Below are 16,694 nucleotides of genomic sequence, written 5' to 3' on the forward strand. Positions count from 1 at the left end.
GCTCTTTGTTAACATAGAGAGAGAATGGTAACATCAAAAGTTTGTTATTTTCACCAATCTTTCTGTAATCCAACCAGTTGAAAGTGTCCATTGATACTTGACGAGTATGATGTCAGATCAGTTGTCATCTGAGACATTACTACTGATGATAGGACAACATGAATTTAATCTTGGAAATTCTACACATTCTAGTTATCAGATTCACATGGAATTGTTGTGCAATTTAAATGTTTAAATATGAAACTATTTGTGAAAAGATTAAATGTAATTTTAGCTTCTAAATGAGAGAATTGTTTTCATAAGTGGGCATTGGTTGAGAACTATGAATCACACCTTCTCTGCCCCACTACAAAAGCACGTTCACGAAAGTCAACCGGCGTTCCCAATAACGTGAGGACTGATATCAATACATTTAAAAGAGCTAATATCAACGACAACCTAACGAAATTAACTTTAGTTCCCGACGACGTGAGGACTGGTGTCCATACGTTCAAAAGGGCTAATTTCAACATAAAGGTAACGATCACCATGCTGGAAGGATACATTTCGACCACACCAGCCAGAATACAGCACGAGCTGAGTATGGCAACTTGGTATGAACTTTGAACTCTTATTCACTAAAGTGAAACATCCCAGATGTTGAGTTATCAGCAGCAGCTGTGAACGTACTTGGGCTAAGAAAGGACAGACAATCTCCTGAACGACAGGGTGCAATAATGTATCCGTTCTACTATACGACGACAGACTTCAATGTATCTGCCCTACGACCAGAAATATTCTTCAAAGGACAAGGGCTCTCTCTGCTGGACAACCCAGCCTTCCATCTTTGACCAATCTATCAAAGTGCAGCTCAGAGTAAGTATATTTCTGGCATTTTCCTTCTCCGAATGGGCGGTTATGTAAAATGCATAAGATTCTGTATTTACGATAGCATAGCTTCATAAGGTCTGATAGAGACCCAATCCTTTTGTTCCTCAGTCTTCCCGCTCTTTCATTCAAACCCAACCCTGTCTTTGTGTAACCAGGCGTCATATCAGTTTTGTCCGCTAGAGACGCTTTTTATGACATCATTTGTAATCAATATATGATCCATCCTGTGTATATGTCATCCTGTGTGATTATTTAGTAAATCAATAATTAAACCAAATGTTGTATTGCTGATTCAACTTGTTAGCCAGGGTTCGTGAAGATGTTACCAAGAATGTTACGACGCTCAGGTGAGACTGAGAGAAGGTAAAGAATAATTCATGACTGACTGCTATTGATATAAAAGATGACCAAATCTTTAAGAGTATATTCGGAAGACAAGAGGTCTATAAACATTCTTCCATGGTGCCCCGATTTCCTAGTTAATTACATTTTCATGATTAGTTAAAACTTCTTTGTGATAGGGGGCAGCATTTTCACTTTTGGATGAATAGCGTGCCCATAGTGAACTGCCTCCTACTCTGTCCCAGATGCTAATATATGCATATTATTAATACTATTGGATGTAAAACAGTCTGAAGTTTCTAAAACTGTTTGAATGATGTCTGTGAGTATAACAGAACTCATATGGCAGGCAAAAACCTGAGAAAAAATCCAAACAGGAAGTGAGAATTCTGAGGCTGGTCGATGTTCAACTCATCTCCTATTCAAATCCCTGTAAGATATAGATATGTTTGCACTTCCTACACCTTCCACTAGATGTCAACAGTCTGTAGAACATTGAATGAAGCCTCTACTGTGATGTTGAGCCGGATGGGAGGTGTTTCAGTCATTGGTCTGCCAGTTCCTGGTCACGCGCATTCCAAATTATATCGTCTTGCTTTCCATTACTTCTAGAGACACAAAGGAATTCTCCGGTTGGAATGTTATTGGATAGTTATGATAACAACATCCTGAAGATTGATTCTCTACTTACTTTGACCAGTTTATTCGACCTGTATAACTTTTTGAAGTTGTTGTCCGGGTTCGTCTGCAGCTGCGCGAGCGTTTGGACATGTGCACTAAACGTGCTAGCAAAAGTAGCTACTTGGACAAAAGTAATGGACAGTATCGAACAAAACAAATATTTATTGTGGAACTAGGATTCATGGGAGTGCATTCTGATGAAGATCATCAAAGGTAAGGGAATATTTATGATGTAATTTTGTATTTCTGTTGACTCCAACATGGCGGAGAAATGTTGTTATATCTGATCGCCGTCTCAGATTATTGCATGGTGTGCTTTCGCCGTAAAGTTTTTTTGAAATCTGACACAGCGGTTGCAATAAGAACAAGTGTATCTTTAATTCTATGTAAAACGTGTATCTTTCTTCAAAGTGTATGATGAGTATTCCTGTTATTAGATGTGACTCTGCAATTTCTCTGGATATTTTGGAGGCATTTCTGGACATGGCGCAAATGTAAACTAAGATTTTTGGATATAAACATGCACATTATTGAACAAAACATACATGTATTGTTTAACATGATGTCCTATGAGTGTCATCTGATGAAGATCATCAAAGGTTAGTGATGAATTTTATCTCTATTTCTGCTTTTTGTGACTCTTATCTTTGGCTGGGAAAATGGCTGTGTTTTTCTGTGGCTATGCACTGACCTAACATAATCGTTTGGTGTGCTTTCGCCGTAAATCCTTTTTGAAATCAGACATGTTGGCTGGATTCACAGCATGTGTAGCTTTAATTTGGTGTCGCTTTGAATTTGTCGCGTTGCATTTTTTCTGGCTTTTTGCCAAGTGGGACGTTAGCGTCCCACATATCCCCTTACAAGTTAATCAGGTAATATTAATTGGATAATTGATTTGATAAAATAGCATGTCATATATCAAGACACTACAGTTCATTGAAGTCACATGGACTATTATCAGCTTGTATCTGGTTTCTATCTCCCATTAAGTTAATCGTTTTTGCTTAGTAGCCAGAGCAATGCCGCCGTGTGAGTGGTCATATACTGAATGCATAGACAGCATGGATATTCTTGGAAAAAGTGACATTTGTAAATATAACTGCACCTCTTAGGTTTTGAGAGTTATTTGACGGAGGTAAGAGTCATAGAAACTGCAGAATATGCTCTTTCTGATATTATATAGAAATCAAAATATTTGACCTGCATGTGACTGAAGGAGGATTTGATAAAGTGATGCTGCTTTTCCTGCATCTGTCAATGACAAGATACACCCATCCCTTCATGTATTATTTGACAACTGATACGCCTAATTTGGTCACTTATCATATTATTGTCAATTTAGTCATGTCTATAGGCTAACTCTTATGTGTGAAATTAGTTTCAGTATAGTTTAGGTTTCGATGGGCCGGCTGTGCAGGCTGACTGGTATCATTTCTTTCCCTTTCATCAACTTAGTCAAGGATATGTTTTATACTATTCTAAAGGCCTACTGCAACATGTAGCATGTTTTAGTTTCCCTTGCAATACATTAGAATGGTAACAGAGTTATGGTAAATAAAACAGTCCCATAACAGCTTCTTTTTACAAAATGTAAAAAGAGAATGGTATCAACCCACACGGCACGCAGTCAAATTATTTGCTGCTGATAAATAGGCATAACACAAACTTATCATTACACTATTGTCTTTCTAAATTAAATCAACCTCTTTACCCTCCTTATCATTCAGGTAGGCCTAATTTAAATTAAACTGAAGTAAGGTGCACAATTATCGCCCGTTCATCCATTCATTCAGTGAGGAGAGAGGGAGACGCATTAGCACCTGGCTGATTACCAACATTATTTGTTACAAAATCAAACGTCAGTGGCAGTTCGCCTGTGGCCATTCTAGGGTTAAATCAAGAACAAAACATTATTAATGAAAGCACTCTATTTTATTTGGTTTTTGAAAACAAATTTGTTTACAAGCATGACAGGTGTACTTTTAGTTTATGATTTACGCAGCTTGTTGGCTTTTAGAGTTCAAAGCATGTGAATGCATCCAACTGGTGTTTACGATTTCCCAAATAGTTCTAGAAACAGCATTAAATGGAATATATTGGGTAGAAAACATTATACTAGATTATCTGAACATTTACCCTAAAAGGGATCGTCCAGTACCATGTGAGTTCCTCGGAGGGTGCCTTATTGTACACCATGGAACAACACCGTATCGTAACTCAGATACACCTCTGACACTGCCAAAACACCAGCTATGCGGGTGTCGACTGTCCCATTTTACGCTTGATCTGATTAAATCTGGGCATTAATGTCATGTGTCCCTGAGCAGTGCTACTTTCTCATTGGTGTTGTCAGATAATCTCACAATTATTGACTTGATTTCAGGCAAGTTTTCGCAACGTGCAGAAACGTACACTGAGTACACAAAACATTAAAGATGCCTGCTCTTTCCATGACAGACTGACCAGGTGAATCCAGGTGAAAGCTATGATCCCTTATTGATGTCACTTGTTAAACCGACTTCAATCAGTGCAGATGAAGGGGAGGAGGCAGGTTAAACAAGTATTTTTAAACAATCGAGACAATCGAGACATGGATTGTGTATGTGTGCCATTCATATTAATACCCATGATATTGGAATGAGTTGTTTGATGAGCATGATGATGTTTGAACCGCCACTTTTGGTCATGTTGTGTGTGTTAAAAGCACTGTGTGTGAATCATAATGACTCATTTTGTTGCAGGGCATAACCTGTGAAGCCTCATGTGAAAGTTTGAATCCACATGTGAATGGCTATGCGATCGTGTGAAAATCCATGTGAACTTCACGTGAAATATCACGTGAATTCTTCCAAAAGACATGGTTTCACATGATTTTACATGTACAAAACGTGGAAATGTCACATGTGAAATCGTGTTTTTTTCCATAAGGGACGCCATCATGCACAGCCTTTTATCTGCAACAAAGTCAGTCTGATGGAAACACCTCTGGCGGGGAAATGCACATATTTTTATGCAGATTTTATGCAGATTTTATTATTCACATGAATCTGTTCACAAATTAGATGGAAACCTAGCTGTGTCTGTGTCACTCTCACACATAGTCATAGGTCACCCCCCTCTTCAAAGGGGGGGACACTCTTGACCCAAACTGCTACAGACCTATATCTATCCTACCCTGCCTTTCTAAGGTCGTTGAAAGCCAAGTCAACTAACAGATTACCGACCATTTCGAATCCCACCGTACCTTCTCCGCTATGCAATCTGGTTTCAGAGCTGGTCATGGGTGCACCTCAGCCACGCTCAAGGTCCTAAATTACATCTTAACCGCCATCAATAAGAAACATTACTGTGCAGTCGTATTCATTGATCTGGCCAAGGCTTTCGACTCTGTCAATCATCACATCCTCATCGGCAGACTCGACAGCCTTGGTTTCTCAAATGATTGCCTCGCCTGGTTCACCAACTACTTCTCTGATAGAGTTCAGTGTGTCAAATCGGAGGGTCTGCTGTCCGAACCTTTGGCAGTCTCTATGGGGGTTCAATTCTTGGACCGACAGGGTTCAGGGTTCAATTCTTGGACCGACTCTCTTCTCTGTATACATCAATGATGTCACTCTTGCTGCTGGTGAGTCTCTGATCCACCTCTACACAGACGACACCATTCTGTATACTTCTGGCCCTTCTTTGGGCACTGTGTTAACAACCCTCCAGGCAAGCTTCAATGCCATACAACTCTCCTTCCGTGGCCTCCAATTGCTCTTAAATACAAGTAAAACTAAATGCATGCTCTTCAACCGATCGCTGCCTGCACCTGCCCGCCTGTCCAACATCCCTACTCTGGACGGCTCTGACTTAGAATACGTGGACAACTACAAATACCTAGGTGTCTGGTTAGACTGTAAACTCTCCTTCCAGACCCACATCAAACATCTCCAATCCAAAGTTAAATCTAGAATTGGCTTCCTATTTCGCATCAAAGCATCCTTCACTCATGCTGCCAAACATACCCTTGTAAAACTGGCCATCCTACCAATCCTCGACTTCGGCGATGTCATTTACAAAATAGCCGCCAATACTCTACTCAACAAATTGGATGCAGTCTATCACAGTGCAATGCGTTTTGTCACCAAAGCCCCATATACCACCCACCATTGCGACCTGTACGCTCTCATTGGCTGGCCCTCGCTTCATACTCGTCGCCAAACCCACTGGCTCCATGTCATCTTGTTACTGTAATTGAATTATGCCAATGTGCTTTCATCAATTTTCTGTACAGCACTTTGAGATATCAGCTGATGTACGAAGGGCTATATAAATAAATTTGATTTGATTTGATCAATTGAAAGCCCTTAATCTATTTTATGAGAATTTCTAAGATTTCTTGTTTGCATAAAATAGACGCAGACCAGTCTTTCAATAATAGGTAATATAATTTATTCTCGGAGCGCGATCCCACTTAAACACGTGCAGCAGTTTATATACAGATCATGACGTCATTTCATTAACAGAATCCCCTCCTCTCGACCGGGACAAAGTGAGGTGAAAAGTTCATTCTAACTTACTAGCACACTCCCAGATAACTTTTGACCCCTCAACATTATCGATCACCACTGAACTGACAGTTTTAATTAACAGAAAAACTAGGAATGCACTCACTGCCTTATCTAAACACCCCAGAGTTAAGTTTCTGTAGGGTCAACCATAGGCTAACGACCTTATCTGTTTTCACAGTCCACAACCCATTCGTTCTATTCCTAGTTGGAATGGTGTTCATCAACTTTTATTACTCTTTGTCCGTGTCACATAATCCCTTCTTATGAACTCATATTGTTAATCAGATATAATAAAACAGAGTATAAGTTTACTTAGTTACAATTCTATTTAAAATGGGGATATTGTTTATTAATTTATCCATAATAAATCCAACACATCTACAAGACCCTGCTAGGTAAAGTCCCCCCTTATCTCAGCTCGCTGGTCACCCCGAAAACCAATACTTTCTTTGGCCGCCTCTCCTTCCAGTTCTCTGTTGCCAATGACTAGAACAAACTACAAACATTTCTGAAACTGGAAACACTTATCTTCCTCACTAGCTTTAAGCACCAACTGTTAGAGCAGCTCACAGATTACTGCACCTGTACATAGCCCACCTATAATTTAGCCCAAACAACTACCTTTTTCCCTACTGTATTTAATTAATTTATTTATTTTGCTCCTTTGCACCCCATTATTTTTATTTCTACTTTGCACATTCTTCCACTGCAAATCTACCATTCCAGTGTTTTACTTGCTATATTGTATGTACTTTGCCACCACGGCCTTTTTTTTGCCTTTACCTCCCTTATCTCACCTCATTTGCTCACATTGTATATTGACTTGTTTATACTTTATTATTGACTGTATGTCTTTTACTCCATGTGTAACTCTGTGTTGTTGTATGTGTCTAACTGCTTTGCTTTATCTTGGCCAGGTCACAGTTGTAAATGAGAACTTGTTCTCAACTTGGCTACCTGGTTAAATAAAGGTGAAATAATAAAAAAATAAAAAAAATAGTGCTGCTAAATGCAACACCTAAAAGGAAACTACGCCCCTCACCCTGACCACAGATTTTAACGTCTTCTTATTCTTGGGGTTGTGTTCAGTAAAAGTTTGGGAACCCCTGTAGTAATCGGTTTAGACACAACTGTTTAGACATTGTCTCTAAGTATTCAGATCCTTTGCTATGAGACTTGAAATTGAGCTCCGGTGCATCCTGTTTCCATTGATCATACTTGTCTTTGCCAATCTTTACAATTTAGACAGTCTTTCAACCATTTTGAGATTGAAAGGTAGAGCTAGTATAAGCAGTCTAATGTCTATGGTGAGGCCAGTTAGGAGATGTTTATTAATCCCTCTTTCTCATGTGCTTTGCAATCATCAGATCAATGTTATAGCAAATAAGAATGTGGTGCAAAACAGCCCAGATCTGTGCAAAACATACTGTTAATCTAGTTAAAATCTGGAATTGTTATTCATTCTTTATTTTTTTGTTGCAATGTGCCTCCTTAGAAGATCGTTATTTAACTAAAACACTCTTCAAACTTTTCACCACAAAGAAATACCCCAGTGAGTAATAATAGTGTTTTCAGAAACAATTCAGACCCTTTCCCTTCTTCCACATTTTGTTACGTTACAGCCTTATTATGAAATTGATTAAGCAAATTTTTTTCTCATCAATCTACACACAATAACCCATAATGACAAAGCAGGTTTTTAGACATTTTTGCAAATGTATTACAAATAGAAAACAGAAATTCCTTATTAACATAAGTATTCAAACCGTTTGCTGAGACTCGAAATTGAGCTCAGGTGCATCCTGTTTCCATTGATAATCCTTGATGTTTCTACAACTTGATTGGAGTCCACCTGTGGTAAATTCAATTGATTGGACATGATTTGGAAAGGTACACACCTGTCTATATAAGGTCCCATAGTTGAAAGTGCATGTCAGATTAAAAACCATGCCATGAGGTCGAAGGAATTGTCCGTAGAGTTCCGAGACAGGATTGTGTCGAGGCACAGATGTGGGGAAGGGTACAAAACAATTTCTGCAGCATTGAATGTCCACAAGAACACCTTGGCCTCCATCATTCTTAAGAGGGAGAAGTTTGGAACCACCAAGATTCTTCCTAGAGCTAGCCGCCCGGCAAACTGAGCAATCGGGGGAAAGGCGAGGGGACCAAGAACCCGATGGTCACTCTGACAGAGCTCAAACGTTTCTTTGTGTAGATGGGAGAACCTTCTAGAAGGACAACCATCTCTGCAGCACTCCACCAATCAGGCCTTTATGGTAGAGATGCACAACATTCTCTGGTCTGATGAAACCAAGATTGAACTCTTTGGCCTGAATGCCAAGCGTCACATCTGGAAGAAAACTGGTACTATCCATATGGTGAAGCATGGTGGTGGCAGCATCATGCTGTGTGGATGTTTTTCAGTGGCAGGGACTGGGAGAGTAGTCAGGATTGAGGGAAAGATGAATGGAGCAAAGTACAGAGAGATCCTTGATGAACACCTGCTCCAGAGTGCTCAGTACCTCAGACTGGAGCGAAGGTTCCCCTTCCAACAGGACAATGACAGTAAGCACACAGCCAAGACAACACAGGAGTGGCTTTGAGACAAGTCTTTGAATGTCCTAAAGTGGCCCAGCCAGAGCCCGGACTTGAACATCTCTGGAGAGTCCTGGAAATAGCTGTCAAGCAAGACTCCCCATCTAACCTGACAGAGCTTGAGAGGATCTGCAGAGAAGAATGGGAGAAACTCCCCAAATATAGGTGTGCCAAACTTGTAGCGTAATACCCAAGAAAACTCAAGTCTGTAATCGCTGCCAAAGGTGTTTCAACAAAGTACTGAGTAAAGGGTCTAAATACTTATATACAGTGCCTTGCGAAAGTATTTGGCCCCCTTGAACTTTGCGACCTTTTGCCACATTTCAGGCTTCAAACATAAAGATATAAAACTGTATTTTTTTGTGAAGAATCAACAACAAGTGGGACACAATCATGAAGTGGAACGACATTTATTGGATATTTCAAACTTTTTTAACAAATCAAAAACTGAAAAATTGGGCGTGCAAAATTATTCAGCCCCCTTAAGTTAATACTTTGTAGCGCCACCTTTAAGAAATGGCTTTCTTCTTGCCACTCTTCCATAAAGGCGAGATTTGTGCAATATACGACTGATTGTTGTCCTATGGACAGAGTCTCCCACCTCAGCTGTAGATCTCTGCAGTTCATCCAGAGTGATCATGGGCCTCTTGGCTGCATCTCTGATCAGTCTTCTCCTTGTATGAGCTGAAAGTTTAGAGGGACGGCCAGGTCTTGGTAGATTTGCAGTGGTCTGATACTCCTTCCATTTCAATATTATCGCTTGCACAGTGCTCCTTGGGATGTTTAAAGCTTGGGAAATCTTTTTGTATCCAAATCCGGCTTTAAACTTATTCACAACAGTATCTCGGACCTGCCTGGTGTGTTCCTTGTTCTTCATGATGCTCTCTGCGCTTTTAACGGACCTCTGAGACTATCACAGTGCAGGTGCATTTATACGGAGACTTGATTACATACAGGTGGATTGTATTTATCATCATTAGTCATTTAGGTCAACATTGGATCATTCAGAGATCCTCACTGAACTTCTGGAGAGAGTTTGCTGCACTGAAAGTAAAGGGGCTGAACAATTTTGCACGCCCAATTTTTCAGTTTTTGATTTGTTAAAAAAGTTTGAAATATCCAATAAATGTCGTTCCACTTCATGATTGTGTCCCACTTGTTGTTGATTCTTCACAAAAAAATACAGTTTTGTATCTTTATGTTTGAAGCCTGAAATGTGGCAAAAGGTCGCAAAGTTCAAGGGGGCCGAATACTTTCGCAAGGCACTGTATATATTTTTATATAACATTTATATATATTTTTTTTGCTCTTTCTCAATTAATGAAAAACACAATTGAAGAAGGTGATGAGATGAGTAATGAGATGAGTAATGCATGAGTAATAAGATGAGTAATGCTCCAGTCACCATGTTTTTTTCTTCCCCCAATCTTTTTCAATTCACTCAGTCTTTACAGAGATCATAGAATGATGCCAGACTGTATCTCTCTCAATTCTAAATTGAATATTCTGTGGTTTCTACTCATCCTGACAGGTAATCTATATACATTTATTTTAAGTGACTGAACAGGATCTTAAGGACAAAAAATGTCTAACGATTTGTATGAATTGGTTTCATATATCAATTGGAATTGTAAACAATGTTATGATTTGAGAAACATTTACAGATTCAGGTACCAGTTTTGGCACGTGAGCACTGCTTAAAAAAAATACTGGCTGATATTATACAAAACGGACAGATTTACTAAATATGGACAGATTTACTTAATGGTGCACCTGTATTTTCCAAAGGGATTAAGCATTGAGGACAGAAAAAAAAGTTAAAATAAGAATTGTAAAAATACATTGAAAATGAAAATGTTTTAGCCTGGTTTGTTTTTGGTGTTTTTCCCTCGCTGAAAAAACGGGTGCAACCTTTTCCTCTCTTTAGATACCTGGGCTGAAGACGCTCCAATTGACCAGTATGGGTTGAAGGGAGGTTCAGTGTGTCTGACTGTAGCAGAACAACCTGAGGAACTTAAAGGACTTAGATGGAAGGTCAATAGTACTGTAATAGTTGATAATAAAGAGATCTCTCCTAAATACAAGGATAAGGTGGATTATAATCCAGTGAACCACACTCTGTGCATGAAGAATCTGACAGACACAGACAGTGGCATTTACATTGCAAATACAAAGAAAAACGATTGGACAGATTCAACGTCTTCATACAAACTTAAGGTGTTGGGTGAGTTTTGTGATTTGTTGTGTTTTGGTAGCCTGCTATAGTGCCTTGCGAAAGTATTCGGCCCCCTTGAACTTTGCGACCTTTTGCCACATTTCAGGCTTCAAACATAAAGATATAAAACTGTATTTTTTTGTGAAGAATCAACAACAAGTGGGACACAATCATGAAGTGGATCGACATTTATTGGATATTTCAAACTTTTTTAACAAATCAAAAACTGAAAAATTGGGCGTGCAAAATTATTCAGCCCCTTTACTTTCAGTGCAGCAAACTCTCTCCAGAAGTTCAGTGAGGATCTCTGAATGATCCAATGTTGACCTAAATGACTAATGATGATAAATACAATCCACCTGTGTGTAATCAAGTCTCCGTATAAATGCACCTGCACTGTGATAGTCTCAGAGGTCCGTTAAAAGCGCAGAGAGCATCATTCAAGAACAAGGAACACACCAGGCAGGTCCGAGATACTGTTGTGAAGAAGTTTAAAGCCGGATTTGGATACAAAAAGATTTCCCAAGCTTTAAACATCCCAAGGAGCACTGTGCAAGATAATATTGAAATGGAAGGAGTATCAGACCACTGCAAATCTACCAAGACCTGGCCGTCCCTCTAAACTTTCAGCTCATACAAGGAGAAGACTGATCAGAGATGCAGCCAAGAGGCCCATGATCACTCTGGATGAACTGCAGAGATCTACAGCTGAGGTGGGAGACTCTGTCCATAGGACAACAATCAGTCGTATATTGCACAAATCTGGCCTTTATGGAAGAGTGGCAAGAAGAAAGCCATTTCTTAAAGATATCCATAAAAAGTGTCGTTTAAAGTTTGCCACAAGCTACCTGGGAGACACACCAAACATGTGGAAGAATGTGCTCTGGTCAGATGAAACCAAAATTGAACTTTTTGGCAACAATGTAAGACGTTATGTTTGGCGTAAAAGCAACACAGCTCATCACCCTGAACACACCATCCCCACTGTCAAACATGGTGGTGGCAGCATCATGGTTTGGGCCTGCTTTTCTTCAGCAGGGACAGGGAAGATGGTTAAAATTGATGGGAAGATGGTTTGGAGCCAAATACAGGACCATTCTGGAAGAAAACCTGATGGAGTCTGCAAAAGACCTGAGACTGGGACGGAGATTTGACTTCCAACAAGACAATGATCCAAAACATAAAGCAAAATCTACAATGGAATGGTTCAAAAATAAACATATCCAGGTGTTAGAATGGCCAAGTCAAAGTCCAGACCTGAATCCAATTGAGAATCTGTGGAAAGAACTGAAAACTGCTGTTCACAAATGCTCTCCATCCAACCTCACTGAGCTCGAGCTGTTTTGCAAGGAGGAATGGTAAAAAAATTCAGTCTCTCGATGTGCAAAACTGATAGAGACATACCCCAAGCGACTTACAGCTGTAATTGCAGCAAAAGGTGGCGCTACAAAGTATTAACTTAAGGGGGCTGAATAATTTTGCACGCCCAATTTTTCAGTTTTTGATTTGTTAAAAAAGTTTGAAATATCCAATAAATGTCGTTCCACTTCATGATTGTGTCCCACTTGTTGTTGATTCTTCACAAAAAAATACAGTTTTATATCTTTATGTTTGAAGCCTGAAATGTGGCAAAAGGTCGCAAAGTTCAAGGGGGCCGAATACTTTCGCAAGGCACTGTATGTGTTTCTGCTTTGTTTCAAAAAGCTAATCTCCTTTAAAGTGTCTTCACCAGTCATACATGTAAAATGTATCTTTCTGAACTGTGTTGGTTGTTGTAGAAGCTGTTCCCATTCCAGCCATGCAGGTGACATATTACAACTCAAGTACAGGACTTTGTAACATCACAGTGAATTGTTCAGGCTGTATTTTTTCTGTCTGTGATGGAGGTCAGTGCCCACTGTACCAGGATTCTCTGTCAGTCTTTGAGGTCAACATCACTGTTTCCAGTGGTAATGGATTCATCCAGTGTATCGTCAACAATCATGTCAGCACAGAGACCAAATCACAACGCATGAATGACATATGTAAGTCTAATTTACTAACTTTTACCTTCTGTTCATACCTTCTATCATTATACAAATCTATTTATATATCAACAAGATTTTAACTTCATAGTTATTATTATTGTTCTCCAGCAAAATGTTGATTTGTGCGCGTGTGTGTGTGTGACCTCTCAGGTATTGTTGAGAAGAAGGGGAGAGCTGCAGCATCACCATTTGGCATCATTGTGGGTGGTGTTAGTGGTGGATTGTTTTTCATTGTGTTAGTTGGTGTAGGATGGATCATGTCAACCAGGAGATGGTGTAAATAGGATCTGACAATGCGGGTACTTTCAATTCATGTAAAAACAAATTAAAATCACCAAAATGTGAGATACAAGGTCTTTCTAGGATGCTGGAGCTTTGTTTCTATAACATTTTATAGAATGACTATTTGAATGTTTTTACAGTATGTCTCTCCTAACATGTCAACCCAGTGAGCGCTCCACCAGGGGAGAGGCTGGAACCACAGAACACAGGGTTTCCTGAGGTAACATCAATCTACAACACTGCAAGTCAACCAGGAGCAGCATCGGGAGGAGAAGAGGGCAAACCAGGGGACAAGTACACCACCAGAAGAGAGGAAATAACTACAGTTCTCCCAACAGGCAGAGGCATTTTACAGCACTGTGCAGCAACCAGCGGTACAAGATCGCCATCAAGTGGACAAAGTGTGCTTCTGAGGCAGAGCCTATATCAGTCTTCGACAGCAACCGTACAGAAACCAGCTGCAGCACAGCACCACCCAAAGTGTGGAATAACTTCAACAAACCAGACAGTGAACTGCACAATGGGAGATACATCCGTCTCAGAAACCCTCTGATGTTACATGTCTGTAGCTAGGCTCCCATTAATTTGTCCAGTGACCTCCAGTGCCTTCGTGCACTTAACCACACATTCTAAGTTTTGCTAAATTCTGAGTATTTCACATTTCTTTCTGGTAATATTTTGCTGTATGTTCATTAGCACAGCATACATGATCCCAATTTTAGCTTCAAGATGCTGGCAATTTGAAAAAGTAGATTGTGCTGATTTATTGGCACATTAAACCATGTCATTTAAAGACTCAGTGGATATTGCTAAAACAATGATGTCATATCTGAATTCTGCCATCTTTATGCATCTTCACCATTACCTGCTACGGTGCATTTCCATTGCACTGACTTGAGACGTAATCGGAAAAAAAATATTAAAACATTGAATTATTGAAATACAATTTCAGTTTAGGTCCTGAATTGGACTCACTCACTCACTCACTCACTCACTCAATCAATGAATTCACCATTCCAGCAACCATCCAACCAATCAGTCATCTGAGTATATTATTATTTTTCTAATATATACTGTATGTCTAATTATGAATACTAATTTCACTAGAAAGTTATCCATCTATCCATTTCAGTATGTTCTGTAACATCCAGCTGGTTGTGTGGATGAACTACAAAAGTAAGACAATCAATTACAGCTAAAAGCAGAAGGATCTGGGAATAATGTCAGCAAACCAGACACAGTGTACTGCACAACAGGAGATAAACTACCCCTCCAACCCTCTCAGAGACTCACTGCTGTGACATTGACTAAGACTTGACATAGACTCAAACACCGAACCGCAAACACATGGAGAATAAAATGTTTACATCTTTTCACTTCATGTCTAATTACATCTAGCATTGTACATACTTTACATATATATGTATACAAAACAGTGGAATTTACAAATTAAATCCAATTGCTATAACCCATCTCCAACTACATAGTTACATTTTCCTGAATAGAAGGTTGAGATGACAGTGTAAATCAACAATAGCAATACAAGGGCCTTGGTCAGGGAGGTGCCCAAGAACCCGATGGTCACTCTGACAGAGCTCCAAAGTTCCTCTGTGGAGTTGGGAGAACCTTCCAGAAGGTCAACCATCTCTGCAGCACTCTACCAATCAGGCCTTTATGGTAGAGACCAAATGTTTTTTTTCTATTTCAACTTATTTGAGAAGAAATAGGGAATTATTTAATAAAAGTGGAGGGTGCCAATATTTTTGGTCACAACTGACCTATGTATACAATGTTTTGCTTTTGAGTGTTCAGCTGAGTTGTGTGTGTGTGTGTGTGTGTGTGTGTGTGTGTGTGTGTAGATGTGTGCAAATGTATGCCTTAAAAACATCCTGACTTGATGTTCTCATTAAGAGTTGTATTGTCCATCCAGACCCACAATTTCTCTTGCTTCTCATCTGTCAGTCCAATCCAGGGACTGTGTTCATAAGGATCAATTCTCAGAAAACCACACATTTGTCAATCAATGGACCAACGGTTCTCATCCTGATGAAAGTCTTGCTGGCTGAACGTTCATTTTTTATACTATTCTAAATGAAGTATATTTTTAACTTGAAGAGTGAGAGCCCAGTCTGCTTTCCACTCAAGTCAACCAATTGAGACCGACATGCAAAACACAGAGATACTGAAAGAAGGATGTATCCTAACGTGAAGTCTGCACTTATATCTGAGAGTCATGTAACAATAAATTACACTAAATGACTAAGAGTAAGTGGACAACTTTTCGTCAAACATCTCATTCCAAAATCATGGGCGTTAATATGGAGTTGGTCCCACCCTTGCTTCTATAACAGCCTCCACTCTTCTTGGAAGGCATTCCACTAGATGTTGGAACATTGCTATGGGGATGACTTACTTTCATTTAGCCACAAGAGCCTTATTGAGGTAGGGCACTGATGTTGGGCGATTAGGCCTGGCTCGCAGTCGACATTCCAATTCATCCCAAAGGTGTTCAATGGGGTTGAGGTCAGGGCTCTGAGCAAGCCCGTCAAGTTCTTCCACACTGATCTCGACAAACCATTTCTGTACGGACCTCACTTTGTGCATGGGGGCATTGATATGCTGAAACAGGAAAGGGCCTTCCCCAAACTGTAGCCACAAAGTTGGAAGCAGAAAATCGTTTAGAATGTCATTGTATTCAGTAGCTTTAAGATTTCCCTTCACTGGAACCAAGGGGCCTAGCCCGAACCATGAAAAAGAGCCCCAGAATTTACAGTTGGCACTATGCATTGGGGCAGGTAGTGCTCTCCTGGCATCCACCAAATGCAGATTAGTCCAGACTGCTACGCTTCAGCACTCTGCGGTCCCGTTCTGTGAGCTTGTGCGACCTACCACTTCGCGATTGAGCTGCTGTTGCTCCTAGACCTTTCCACTTCACAATAATAGCAGTCACAGTTGACCAGGTCAGCCTTAGCAGGGCAAAAATGGAACTGACTTGTTGGTAATGTTGACTGACTTGAAGGGGTGTCCATGTACTTTTGTATATATAGTGTACTACACCTCCAATCCTACCTGCTCCTGCTGACTCTCTATGATGACCAGGTGTCCTCCATCGTGGATGCAGGCGTACTA

At 40.0% G+C, this 16,694-nt stretch overlaps 1 long non-coding RNA gene across 1 annotated transcript; it reads left to right on the forward strand.

Annotated features, from left to right (window-relative positions):
• The first annotated feature begins 10,968 nt into the window (after positions 1–10,968).
• Positions 10,969–13,582, forward strand: LOC139417112 (uncharacterized). The gene is made up of 3 exons (XR_011635160.1): positions 10,969–11,265; positions 13,035–13,280; positions 13,434–13,582. It is a non-coding gene; the product is annotated as an uncharacterized lncRNA (long non-coding RNA).
• Positions 13,583–16,694: the final 3,112 nt, after the last annotated feature.

Source organism: Oncorhynchus clarkii, chromosome 9 (assembly GCF_045791955.1).
Source record: "Oncorhynchus clarkii lewisi isolate Uvic-CL-2024 chromosome 9, UVic_Ocla_1.0, whole genome shotgun sequence".
Lineage (NCBI taxonomy): Eukaryota > Metazoa > Chordata > Actinopteri > Salmoniformes > Salmonidae > Oncorhynchus > Oncorhynchus clarkii.